This window comes from Megascapheus bottae, chromosome 18, assembly GCF_031878675.1.
Source record: "Megascapheus bottae isolate mThoBot1 chromosome 18, mThoBot2.hap1, whole genome shotgun sequence".
NCBI lineage: Eukaryota > Metazoa > Chordata > Mammalia > Rodentia > Geomyidae > Megascapheus > Megascapheus bottae.
The window spans coordinates 21,940,554-21,952,596 of NC_143526.1; the positions used below are offsets into that span (position 1 = coordinate 21,940,554).

The window sequence follows — 12,043 nt, forward strand, 5'->3', positions numbered from 1 at the left end:
TTTATTTTGGCAAGCTGTAAGTACTGACTGAATTTCAACTCTGAGTAGAACCCAGTTAAAACTTTGTCAAAATGTACTCCTTTAAGTTTAATTTGTTTTAAGATGGTATTAAGGGGATGGGATTCTAGACTACTGGCTTATTATGATGAGACTCTTGAGTTTAGTCCATAGCACCAAAATAGAACTAAATAAGCAAAACAATAGCATTTTTTCCTACTTCTTTTCAGATGGGGACTAAGGAGCCTCTAAAATCTCCTAAATGTCTGTAATTCACACTAGCTCTATCTGGTATCTATTGGGAAAACATAGTCTTTGAAGAACTAGGCCAAGGTTGGATTCGTTTACATGAGTACTTTAAACCTCTCCCAAACCATCTCAAAACAGCAGTCAGTGCCAGGCTATTCAGGAGGCTGAGATCTGATAATGGCAGTTCAATCGTGGTTCAAAGCCAGCCCCAGCACTAAAGAATGTGAGACTCTTAGCTCTAGTTAATCACTAGAAAAATGGGAAGAGAGGCTGTAGCTCAAGGGGTAGAGGGGTATCCTTGAGCTGAAGAGCTCAGGGCCAACATCCAAGCCCAGGAATAGAGTGGTAGCCTTGAGCTGAAGAGCTCAGGGACAGTGCCCAGAGTTCAAGCCCTATGAACCAACCCCCTCCCCCCGAAAAAAGCACACCATTCATTTGTGTCAATGTATTTAATCTGCTTTTATACAGAAGGTAAAAATCATAGCTACTTTTTCCTGAAAATGTGATCCACTGATGTCTGTCACACACACACACACACACACACACACACACACACACACACACACACACACACATATATGTATATATGTATGTATATATATATATATATATATATATATATATATAACTCTTGGAAGAAAATAGAAAGATGTCAGTGGGCTAAATACTAATACAAAATTTCCAGTAACATATGCCTGCTATTTAAACTACTTATGATGTGCATTTTCCTTGAAGAAACAGGTTTTTTAAAATTTCATTTTGATATATTAAGTAACATTATTGTTAAAAAAAAAAAACTATGCCTACAAAAGGCTGGAAATGTGGCTCAAGTGGTAGAGCACTAGCCTTGAGCACAGAGAAACTCAGGGACAGAGACCAAGCCCTGTGTTCAAGAGCCAGGACCAGCAAAAAAAAAATATGCCTACACAAACCATGGAAGTTGATCAATGAGAGGAATAAAATGTGGATACTTTTCATTGTCAGACCTGTTCCTAGGTCAAAAGTTCACAAGATTTTACTTCTTTCTCCTACAAAGATCAAGATAGTAAATATTTTAGATTCCGTGGTCCATTTAGTCTCTGATTTTAAACAATCCTGATTTTAAACAATCCTGATTGTTTAAAATTTCAGGGAAGTAATCATCTACAATACATAAACAAATAAAAACCTATTTATAACATTGGTGGTATGCTAGATTTGGCCAGGAGACTAAGCAAGATTCTAGTTCACTAACCTCATTCCTAAGGATGCATAATATATAAATGCATTTCATTTGTCATTCTCTGTTGACTAGAGGCTAGTAAAAGCTAAGTGTTTACAAAGCTTACAGCTCTGTAAAAACTGAATGTTTCTTTAGTGGAAAGAAATAATATAAATTATTATTTTTTCCATATATTTTTTATTGTAATTAATAGAAGGGTTACATTATATTCATCAGATAGAAGGTGCATTACTTCACATAGATTGATACCCTTTCTCATGTCATGGTCCCCATTTCCCTCCCCTTCTCTTCCCCCGCCCCCGCTCATCTTGATTTCCCCCCTTCCCTATCCAATTTCAAATAATCAATTAAGCATATATAAAATATATCAGAAAACAAGGTGAAATATTGATAACCAAGGGACAGCAAAAGAGATGTACATTAAGGACAACAATCACTCATTATATGGCTTTTGTTTCTATATCCTGGAGGTCCTTACATTAAGTGTCATACTATATGGCCTTATGTATCTAGAGTTTGTTCTATTGTAGATCTTTGCTAGGAGAGCCCAAGGTTTCTACTGATTATAACAAATGAGGGAAACCATTGAGCCTATGTTCCTTTGAGTCTGGCTTACTTCACTTAATATGATTTAAGATAAATTATTTTTGACCAATATCCTACAAATAATTTTGTCTAGGTCCAGTGGGAATTATTGTTTGGTAATGGTAAAGATGATTTTTCTTGGTTAGAGAAGATAATCCAAATAATATGGCTTTATTACTAATAGGACAATATTAGTTTTGCATCTGACTTTGATTTATTGCAATATACTTTTCTATTATTAACTGTGTAATCATGAGTTCCCTGTATCACATTTTTTGTCAGTTGTGGGGCTTGAGCTCTGGGCCTGGGCCTTATCTGTGAGCTCTTCAGCTCAAGGTTACCTCTCTACCCTTGGATCCACAGTGCCACTTCTGGTTTTCTGACAGTTAATTGGAAATAAGAGTCTCATGGAATTTAGTGCCTGGGCTGTCTTTGAACCGTGATCCTTAGATCTCAGCCTCCTGAGTAGCTAGAATTACAGGTATCAGCCACTGTGCCTAGCTTCCCTGTATCTTTTTTGAACTAATTTATGAATCCAGAAAACTATTTAGTTGATGGGCTTAATAAAACTTTGATTTGCACTTAAGTATGTAAACGGGGAGACTGTATATCTTTAAACACTGAGAAACTTATATTCGGGTATTGTTGATTAAGGTATTTACCTATGTTATATTATTTCCACACTTATTTTTTAATTTTATAAACAGTGATGGAAAGAAAACAATATTTTGTTTGACTTAAAAATCCCAATTCAATAATGTGAATTTTTCAATGGTGTTAGTTCAAGTTGAATGGTTTCATGCCACATGGAAATCTTTTATTTGTTGAGGTACCATAAAGTTAGGGTGCTAGGTGGCAAATAATGTTTCTGTGCAATAGGAACACTGGTTGAATGTGTAAATGAATGCTCTTTCTGGAGGCTGGTAATATCCAGCACAACTACTGCTTATTCTCCAAAGAATATTGGGAGCTCTCAGTCCTCAGGGATATGAGACAGACCACTGAGTGATTGCCCGGTGACTGAGTTTTTTACAGGAATTTTATTAAAAGATTAATTTTTTTGTCAAAAAACAAAAAAATCCCAATTCAAACCATTTAATCTAGCCCAGAGATGAAAAGAAGAAAAAATTGAGTATGAGTATGGGTACCTTGCATAGAATGAATATTTAGGATATGAATACAAATTTGGTTACAGTAGGAAGCATATGACATAGGTTTCTGATCCTGATATGGTAAAACCTCTTGCATTACTTTCTGTATTCTAGAAATATTCTTTCATTTCTTTTCTTGCCTCCTTCCTTCCTTTCTCTTCTTCTCTTCCTCCCTGTCTCTTTCCTTCCCTTTCTTCTTTAATTTCTTCTTACTTTTTTGTTAATACTGGGGCATGAACATCTCCATTCCTGTGTTTTCATGAGATATTTTTATGGTATGGTTTTCCTTTTTCCCAGCTCATCACCTGGACTGCAATCTACTTCCTTTATGCTTCTCATAGTTGCTGAGATCACAGGCCACTGTGGCATCAAATTAAGCCTGTCTCCATGGAGATGGAATCTCAAGGGACTCTTCTGCTCTGGCTATCCTGGAACCATGTTCCAAGCCGTGAGAATCACAGGCACAAACCATAGCACCTAACTTACCTTTATTTTCATGTGAAAATGAAATAGTTCAATTAGTTTTTTATTGCAAGATCAATCCATGTGATAAAAATACTTTCCCTCAACAACAAACTAGAGAGGAATTTGTTCATTCCAACTCTTGTCTGACACTTTGGCTCCTGACTGTACCCACTTAGGAGAAGAAAGGAACTGTTGAAAGACGGCTGAGTTCATGCCAACCAGCAGGCAGTGGCAAATTGAAATGGATTTTCTTTCACTAGTGAACTAGATGGTAGAATGCCAAGCTGTGTACTGCAACCTAGCCACGTTCTCTTTGTGTGATACTTGAAAGTCAAACTGAATGTCTGAGATAAAAATGTCATGCAGATCATAACTCAGTTCTCGTGGGATTATTGGAAGTGTACACAGAAGAGATTTTTGACAGGAGTAAGGGGAGGTCAGTCAAGATCTGCTGTTTCCCAGCTATCCCCTGCTACTACTCACTCCAAAACAGTAACTCCTATTACTGTGCCCAGTTGAAAACTAGGTAAGACTAATTAATATTCATCAGGCCTTTTCTAAACTTGAAGACAGTCAAGTTGCAAAGCATTAAAGGAAAATTTCTTTTAGGAAAAATAAACTCATGATTAACTACAAATATAAAATAAACACATGATAAAATGTATTTTGACCCATGAATGAAGGAATTACTAAAGGGGAAGGAAATTCATTAAATCACCATAGAATTCATTGACCTATTTGTGGATAGGAGTCTTTGTGTTTCTTTCATTTTTTTCATGTAAGGATAATTTACAATATTAACAATTTAGAAGCAAGCCAGAGGTTCATGAAGGGGTAAAAAGGGGGCAAACAGAAATTGTACATCCATAATGTTGAACACTAAACAGCCTTAAAAATGGATGAATTCTTTTCCTTTTTGCCAGTCCTGGGCCTTGAACTCAGGTGCTGAGCACTGTCCTTGGGCTTTCTCAAGGCTAGAGCTCTACCACTTGAGCCACAGCACCACTTCCAGGTTTTTTCTATGTGTGTGGTACCAAAGAATCGAACCTGGCTCTTCATGCATGCTAGGCAAGCACTTTATCACTAGGCCAAACTCCTGGACCTGAATTCCTTTTTATTTGTTACAACTAAGTGGATACATATATTTTACAATACTGTGACATAGTTATTCTTAGCAATTATCACATTTACTTTACCTTTTAATACTATGCATCATTGTTCTAGTCTATACAATTTATAAATATTGGAATGCACAAAAATCTCTAGACTTACATAGTACAAAACATTTAACCCCTTGAATACTGGCAATGAAACCATTTCTTCCAGGTTGGCTGTTATGTACAGTTCTTCCCACTGCTGGGATTCGGTTGTTTTCTTTCTCTCTCATTCTCTGTGTTCTGCCATCATTCTTGCATTGTTTCCAGCTAATAACCACATGTTAAGGAAGCCATGCACCTTTTATCTCTTTAATCTTGGCTTATCTCACTTAACATGATTTGCTCTAGTTCCCTCCATTGTTTTGTCTTGTCTTGTGCCTATGTAGAACTCCATTCTATATATGTACCACATTTTTGGTATCCATTTGTTTGTAGTGGGGAATCTGGATTGTTTCCATCTCTTGGCTATTGTAAAGAATGCAGCAATGAACATGGCTGTGCAGGTGTCTTTATCATATCCTGTCTCATGTTGATCAGGTAGATGCCTAGAAGTGATATGAATAAGTCAGAGGGAAGATCTATGTTTAGTTTTTTGAGGAAACTCCAAACTGCTTTCCAGAGTTGTTATGATAGTTTACATTCCCACCAGCAGAACAGTGTGGTTCCTCTTTCTCCACATCCCCACCAGCATTTGCTGTTGTCTGAATTCAGAATATTGGCCATTCTGATTGGGGTAAGGTGGTATCTCAAAGTTGTTTTTATTTGCATTTGCTTTATGGCCATGGATGATGAGCATTTTCTCATATGTTTCTTTGCCATTTTTTACTTCTTCCTCTGAGAAGTCTCTCTTTAGTTCCCTTGCCTATTTAGTGGTTGGTTTGTTGGGTTTGGGGTAGGGAGTTAGTTTCTTTAGTTCCCTTTAAATATTGGATAATAAGCCTTTGTCTGAGCTTTATTGATGATAAATATCTTTTCTCAATTGGTTTGCTGTCTTTCTGTTTTAGAATCTATGTCTTTAACTGTGAAGAAACTTTATATTTTTAGGCAGTCTCATTTGTTAAGTCTCTCTCCATTCCGTTGTGACCCTGGGACTCTGTTCAAGAAGTTCCTGCTTATGCCTATGAGTTCCAGTGTCTCTCCTACTTTCTCATGTAGAAGCTTCAGAGTTTCAGGTCTGATATTGAGGTCGTTGATCCAAAAATGGATGAATTCTTATTGTTGCTCTAATGTGGATAAACTTCAAAAGGATTGTACTATATCAAAGGAGCCAAACACAAAAGGCTATATATCCCACTATTCTATTTATATAAGTTGTCCAAAATATGAAAATCTACAGGCCTAGAGACTAGATTAGTGGTTGATAAGAGGCAGGACAATGGTGGAAAGAATTTTTTATTTACTAAGATGTTAATTGTAGTTTAGTTGTTAGATTCTATACATTTTATTGATGCTTTTTCATGGGAGAATAGAATCAATGTTGTACAGCTAAAACAATTATTCTGAAGACTTTCAAAATGATAATCCATGACAGAAATTTTCTGTTATCTACAAATGAAAAGATTTCCTCATAGATTATTTCTGTGAGGAGCTTTCCCAGGTCTAATTTCATTATAGTCATAGGAAATACTTTGGATTATGACTTGGTGTGGTATGGTGGTTCTCCTCCTCCTCCTTCTTTCTTCTTCTTTCTTCTTCTTTTGATAGTTGTGTGATATTTGGAGTATCTTCTTTTGGATATTGATTACTATTATCAGACTTCTTTCATTATATTTTATTGTCAGGAAAATGTGTAGAGGGGTTACAGTAGGTAATTGGTACATTACTTCTCGAACCTTGATACCCCTTCTCATGTTTTTGTCCCCCTTTCCCTCTCCCTTCTAGTCATGTTTTCCCCCTTCCCTTCCCTATTTCAAATAAACAAATAAGTGTATATATAGTATCCCAGTATACAAATTAAGAAACAGTAACCTCATAAGATTAACAATATGTGGAAGAAGGGAGAAAATAACTTCACATAGTATATTAAGAACAGCAATCACAAAGATAAACCTCTTGTTTCGTTAATCTAGAGTTCATTTTGTTTAGACTCATCTGGTAAGACCTTATGTACACAGCTTTTGTGCTATTGTGATCTTCTGTTAGGAGAATCCTAAGTGTATATTAATTATTACAAATGAGGGAAATCATGAAGTCTATGCTCCTTTGAGACTGGATTACTTCATTTAATGGGATTTTTTCCAAGTCTTTCCCTTTCCTTGCGAATGGGGTGATGTCATTCCTTCTGATGGCAGCATAGAATTCCATTGTGTATAAGTACCACATCTTCTCCATCCTTTCATCTACTGAGGGGCATATGGGTTGGTTCCGTATCTTTGCTATGGTAAATAGTGCTGCAGTAAACATGGTTGTGCTAGTGGCTTTAGTATGCTCTTGTTTCTAGACATTTGGGTAAATACCAAGGAGTGGAATTGCTGGGTCTTAGGGAACCTCTATGTTTAATGTTTTGAGGAACCAAAAGGCTTGGGAAGTCCCCCACCTAGACAAAAAACAACCCCTATCAAACTTAGGCTTTGATGCAGGGTATCTAAAAACAGGACTCATCTCCTCCCTTTCATTGGAGACTCTCCAGCACAATTCATCCAGCTCTGCCTGCCCCTCTTCAAGGAAACTGAAACAAGCAGGAAAGAAGATGTGGAGGCCAGTGGACAGAACAATAGATTCAGGTCCCCTTCTCATCCCAATGGGGCTGCTGTGGGTTCGGGAAGGGGAAGTTCAAGGAACAGAAACTGAAGGGGCCTCTGTGGTGTGGGTGTCTGCCTCAGAATGCAGGCCGGCAGGCCACACCATCCTCCTGACCTGGGCCTACTCCACCTCCGCAGCCCAGAGTATCCTCTGCTCAAAACGTGGCAGACCTTGAGCTGCCTGTTTGTGCTGTGAGGCCACCGCCAATCAACTGCCCCAGCAGGTAGAGTGGAAATGTTTTCTTTTTGAAGTGATGGAAAAATGTCGTAACGAAGTAGTGATGCTTGCATAATTTTATGTCACTTGTGTATTTTTTCATTATTTTTTATTAAAGAATTTATTAACGATTTTTGCATCATATTTTAAATGACAAGTTTAACAAACAAGTGTTCAAGAAGGGAATCTCTATTTACAATCACTGGGACTTAGTATTTAGAACTTAGTCAAAATTAGGCTAAGGGTTTGTATGTCATAGAAACATATTAATTTATGAAATAAAATATTATGTCTATAGAGTCATAGGTTTTTATGTCTATATAGTTATGTTTATATTTCCATTACCATGTCCATAGCATTGGGTATGCAGTTACTTGTGTATTTTTTAAAAGTTTTTTTCAAAATTAAAAAATTTTTTTAAAAGTTATTTTCAATGTACTGAATTGTAAAGGATCCAAAGGAGTTGGGTACTGGTGGTTCACAAACTGTCATCCTGGCTACTTAAGAGGCTGAGATCAGGTGAGGATCACCTTGGAAGCCAAGGAAGGGGGCAGGAACATCCGGGAGGCACTTATTTTCGATTAATCAACAAAGAGCTGGAAGTGGAGCTGTGGCTCAAGTGGGTAGAACGCTAGCCTTGAATGAAAAGGCTCAAGGATAGCACACAGGCTGTGAGTTCAAGCCTCAGAACTGGCATACATGCACATGTCTGCTTATACACACACACACACACACACACACACACACACACACACACACACACACACACGCACACACCAGGAAGTGTATAGTGATCCCCTTTCCTCCCTGCTTCCCACAGGGAAGTGTGTTAGATAATGCCTAGTTTTGCTTTTCAAACATCCAGTAATTTTTTTCTTTGGTGTTTTTCAGTCATTTGCAATTTGTGTTTCCAGGGGAAAACCTGACTAACCTTATGGTTATGTCCCTGGGGTTATATAAAACAGAAAAGGCAATGGTGTTCTCCTCTTGCATCTGTTTGCCCAAAGCAATCAAAATAGAACAGCAGATGGACTGAGTGGCAGACCCTTGCAAACAGAAGAAGTGAAATTAAAGAAGTAAGCTTTGAAATATCCTTTGCTTAATCATTGTCTTTATAGATTATTTCTTGGCCATCCATACTGTGGAAATTTTTCAAACAGAAATACCAAATACTAAAGTTCAGTTTTAATTTTACATTCCCTTTCACATATTGGAATGTCAATAAAAGTGCTATGACTTAATCAGTAGAAACCTTGGGCTCTACTAGCAGAGATTTGCAATAGAGCAAAATCTTGATACATAAGGACATATAATGTGAAGCTAATTGAAAGGACCTCCAGGATAGTGTAACAAAAGCCATATAATGAATGATTGTTGTCCTTAATGTACTATGCTGTCTCTCATCTCCTTTGCTGTCCCTTGGTTATCTCATATTGGTATAGTATCTCACTTTGTTATCTGATATATTGAATTTATTTGTATTTGGATATTTGAAATTTGATAGGGAAGGGGGGAAAACCAAGACGGGTGGGGGGTGTGTGTGTGGGGGGATACGGGTACCAAGACATGTGAAAGGGTATCAATGTATGTGAATTAATGCACCTTCTATCTGGCAAATATCATGTAACCCTTTTACTAATTACAATTAAAAAAAAAGCAAAAGAAAAAGTGCTATGACTGAAAAGTCTTGGAGGATGATGTGAAAACATAGGACAGATTTTCCTGGTAAGGTGAGGATGCACACACTGAATTGTACCCTTTGTATATATCTTCCTCCTTCCATTTTTCTACTCTAAAAGTGGTTCTTCAATCTCTCCTCTCTTATTCTCCTCTAGTTTCTACTTATCTTAGCTCTTCTCTGTGTCTTTTCTTTTTGTTCTCATGAAGATTAATTTCACTTTCTCAACTTCATGTTTTCTCTCCTTCCATTAAAAATCTCAGCCCATCAATGCTCTGGTTTAAAAAAAAAAAAGAGGAAAACAAAAACAAGCAAATATACTTTTCTTTCCCTTGCCGGGCATAGAGAAGGCCATGACAAAAACTTCTAATTTGGTATTTTCCTAAAATAATTTTTCTGTACATCTTAGAATATATAGTTAATGAACTAATGCTTTAAATAAATATATCACCATGGGTAGTTATTCACCCCCATCTGTCTGGTTATAAAAAAAAAAGTTGGCCCTCCCTATATACCACTCAGCTGCTGTTTCTGTTTTATAAACAAGTAAAACATAATCAGTGTATAGGAATTAAGGGCACAAATCAGAAGAATATACAAGATATCCATATCTCATTGTTCAGAAATCAGCCACCTTTCATAATTCTGGCATGCATCCTTGGTTATTTTCCTATTCATATGCATAAAATGGACATATCTTATTTGTCCAGTTTATTATAACAAAAGTAGATGGACTACGGATACACACAGCAGACATTTTTCACTGTTCTAAAAGTCTAAAGACATTGGAAGATTCAGTGTTTGGGGAAGACCCACATCCTGGTTCACAGGGACTCTTCTCTGTGTCTTAGTAAAAAAATAAAAAAAGAAAGGGCTGGGAGTTTGGCCCAGTGGTAGAGTGCGTGCTTAGCATGCACTAAAACCAGGGTTTGATTCCTCGATACCAGATACACAGAAAAAGCCAGAAGTGGTGCAGTGGCTCAGGGTAGAACACTAGCCTTGAGGAAAGCCCAAGGACAGTGCTCAGGCCCTGAGCTCAAGCCTAGAACTGGCAAAAAAAAAAAAAAAAAAAAAGAAAAAAAGAAAGAAAGAAAAGAAAGAAAGAAAGAAAGAGAGGCCGGGAGTTTGGCCTAGTGGTTAAAGTGCTTGCCTAGCATGCATGAAGACCCGGGTTCGATTCCTTGGCACCACATGCATAGAAAAATGCCAGAAATGGTGCTGAGGCTCAAGTGGTAGAGCTCTGGCCTTGAGAAAGTCCAAGGACAGTGCTCAGGCGCAGAGCTCAAGCCCAGGACTGGAAAGAAAGAAAGAAGGAAAGAAAGAAAGAAAGAAAGAAAGAAAGAAAGAAAGAAAGAAAGAAAGAAGAGAAACTTCAGCAAAATCTTTGAAACATCTTTAATGAGGACACTCATTCTATTCATGAGAATTCTACTCAAAGGCCTTATCTCCTAAGAATCATACATTAAGGGTTGTGACTTCAACATTATGAATGGAGGGCATATTAATCCATTCAAAGTATGGTTTCATGAGCTTCAAGTATACAAGAATGTCACATGTCCTTATGGTCAAAAAAGGAGAAATTTGTGTGCTGCTGGAAAAAAGAAAGAAGGCTTTGATCTTCAGTATAGCAAGGCAAACTCTATCAATGTCTAAATGTCTGGTGGTTCTGCAGGAACATTTGTGAAAAAAAAAAGTCCAGAATGGGGGCCGGGAGTTTGGCCTAGTGGTTAAAGTGCTTGCCTAGCATGCATGAAGACCCGGGTTCGATTCCTCGGTACCACATACATAGAAAAAAGCCAGAAGTGGTGCTGAGGCTCAAATGGTAGAGCTCTAGCCTTGAGAAAGTCCAAGGACAGTGCTCAGGCCCTGAGCTCAAGCCCAGGACTGGCAAAAAAAAAGTCCAGAATGGTAAAGAGTAACTTTGCCTCTGAGAGAAGTTTAATGCTCAGGCTGAGTATTCTTTACCATTTAAGGTAAAAAATGAGCCTTTTCACCTATTCTAGTCTAGGGATCTATTTTCTTCTCTGCCTGTCATATTATCTCTCCTATAATTCCTTCTCATAGAATAATTTCATTTGCTCAAGTTTTAGAAAGGAAGGAGAATTTAGACTGATGCTATTATTTGCAAAATCAGGATTATATTCTATGTACTCTTTCGTCCAGTTTGACTATATATATATATATGCATGTATGTATATATACATATGTGTGTATGTGTGTGTGTATGTGTAATTTCCACATGATCTTGTGCAAGTCCAAATCTGAAACCCATTAAATGTTGACTGCTTTGTCAACAAGAATCATGTCCTTCCATGGCTAGGAAGGAAAACTGCCATGGATGACAGGTCCTATACATATATACATGTATATATGTATATATGTATAGGTCCTATATATGTACAGGTCCTATACATATATGTATATACGTATATATATGTAAGTATATGTGTGTGTGTGTGTGTGTATATATATATATATATATATATATATATATATATATATATACATGGGGAAGTCATGGGGCTTGAACTGGGCCTGGGCATTGTCCCTGAGCTTTTTCAGCTCTAGGCCACCAACCTGT

General features: G+C 37.3%; 1 non-coding gene across 1 annotated transcript; it reads right to left on the reverse strand.

Moving 5' to 3' along the window:
• Positions 1-11,699: 11,699 nt before the first annotated feature.
• Positions 11,700-11,826, reverse strand: LOC150050202 (small nucleolar RNA SNORA24). The gene has a single exon (XR_016538746.1). It is a non-coding gene; the product is annotated as a small nucleolar RNA SNORA24 (small nucleolar RNA).
• Positions 11,827-12,043: the final 217 nt, after the last annotated feature.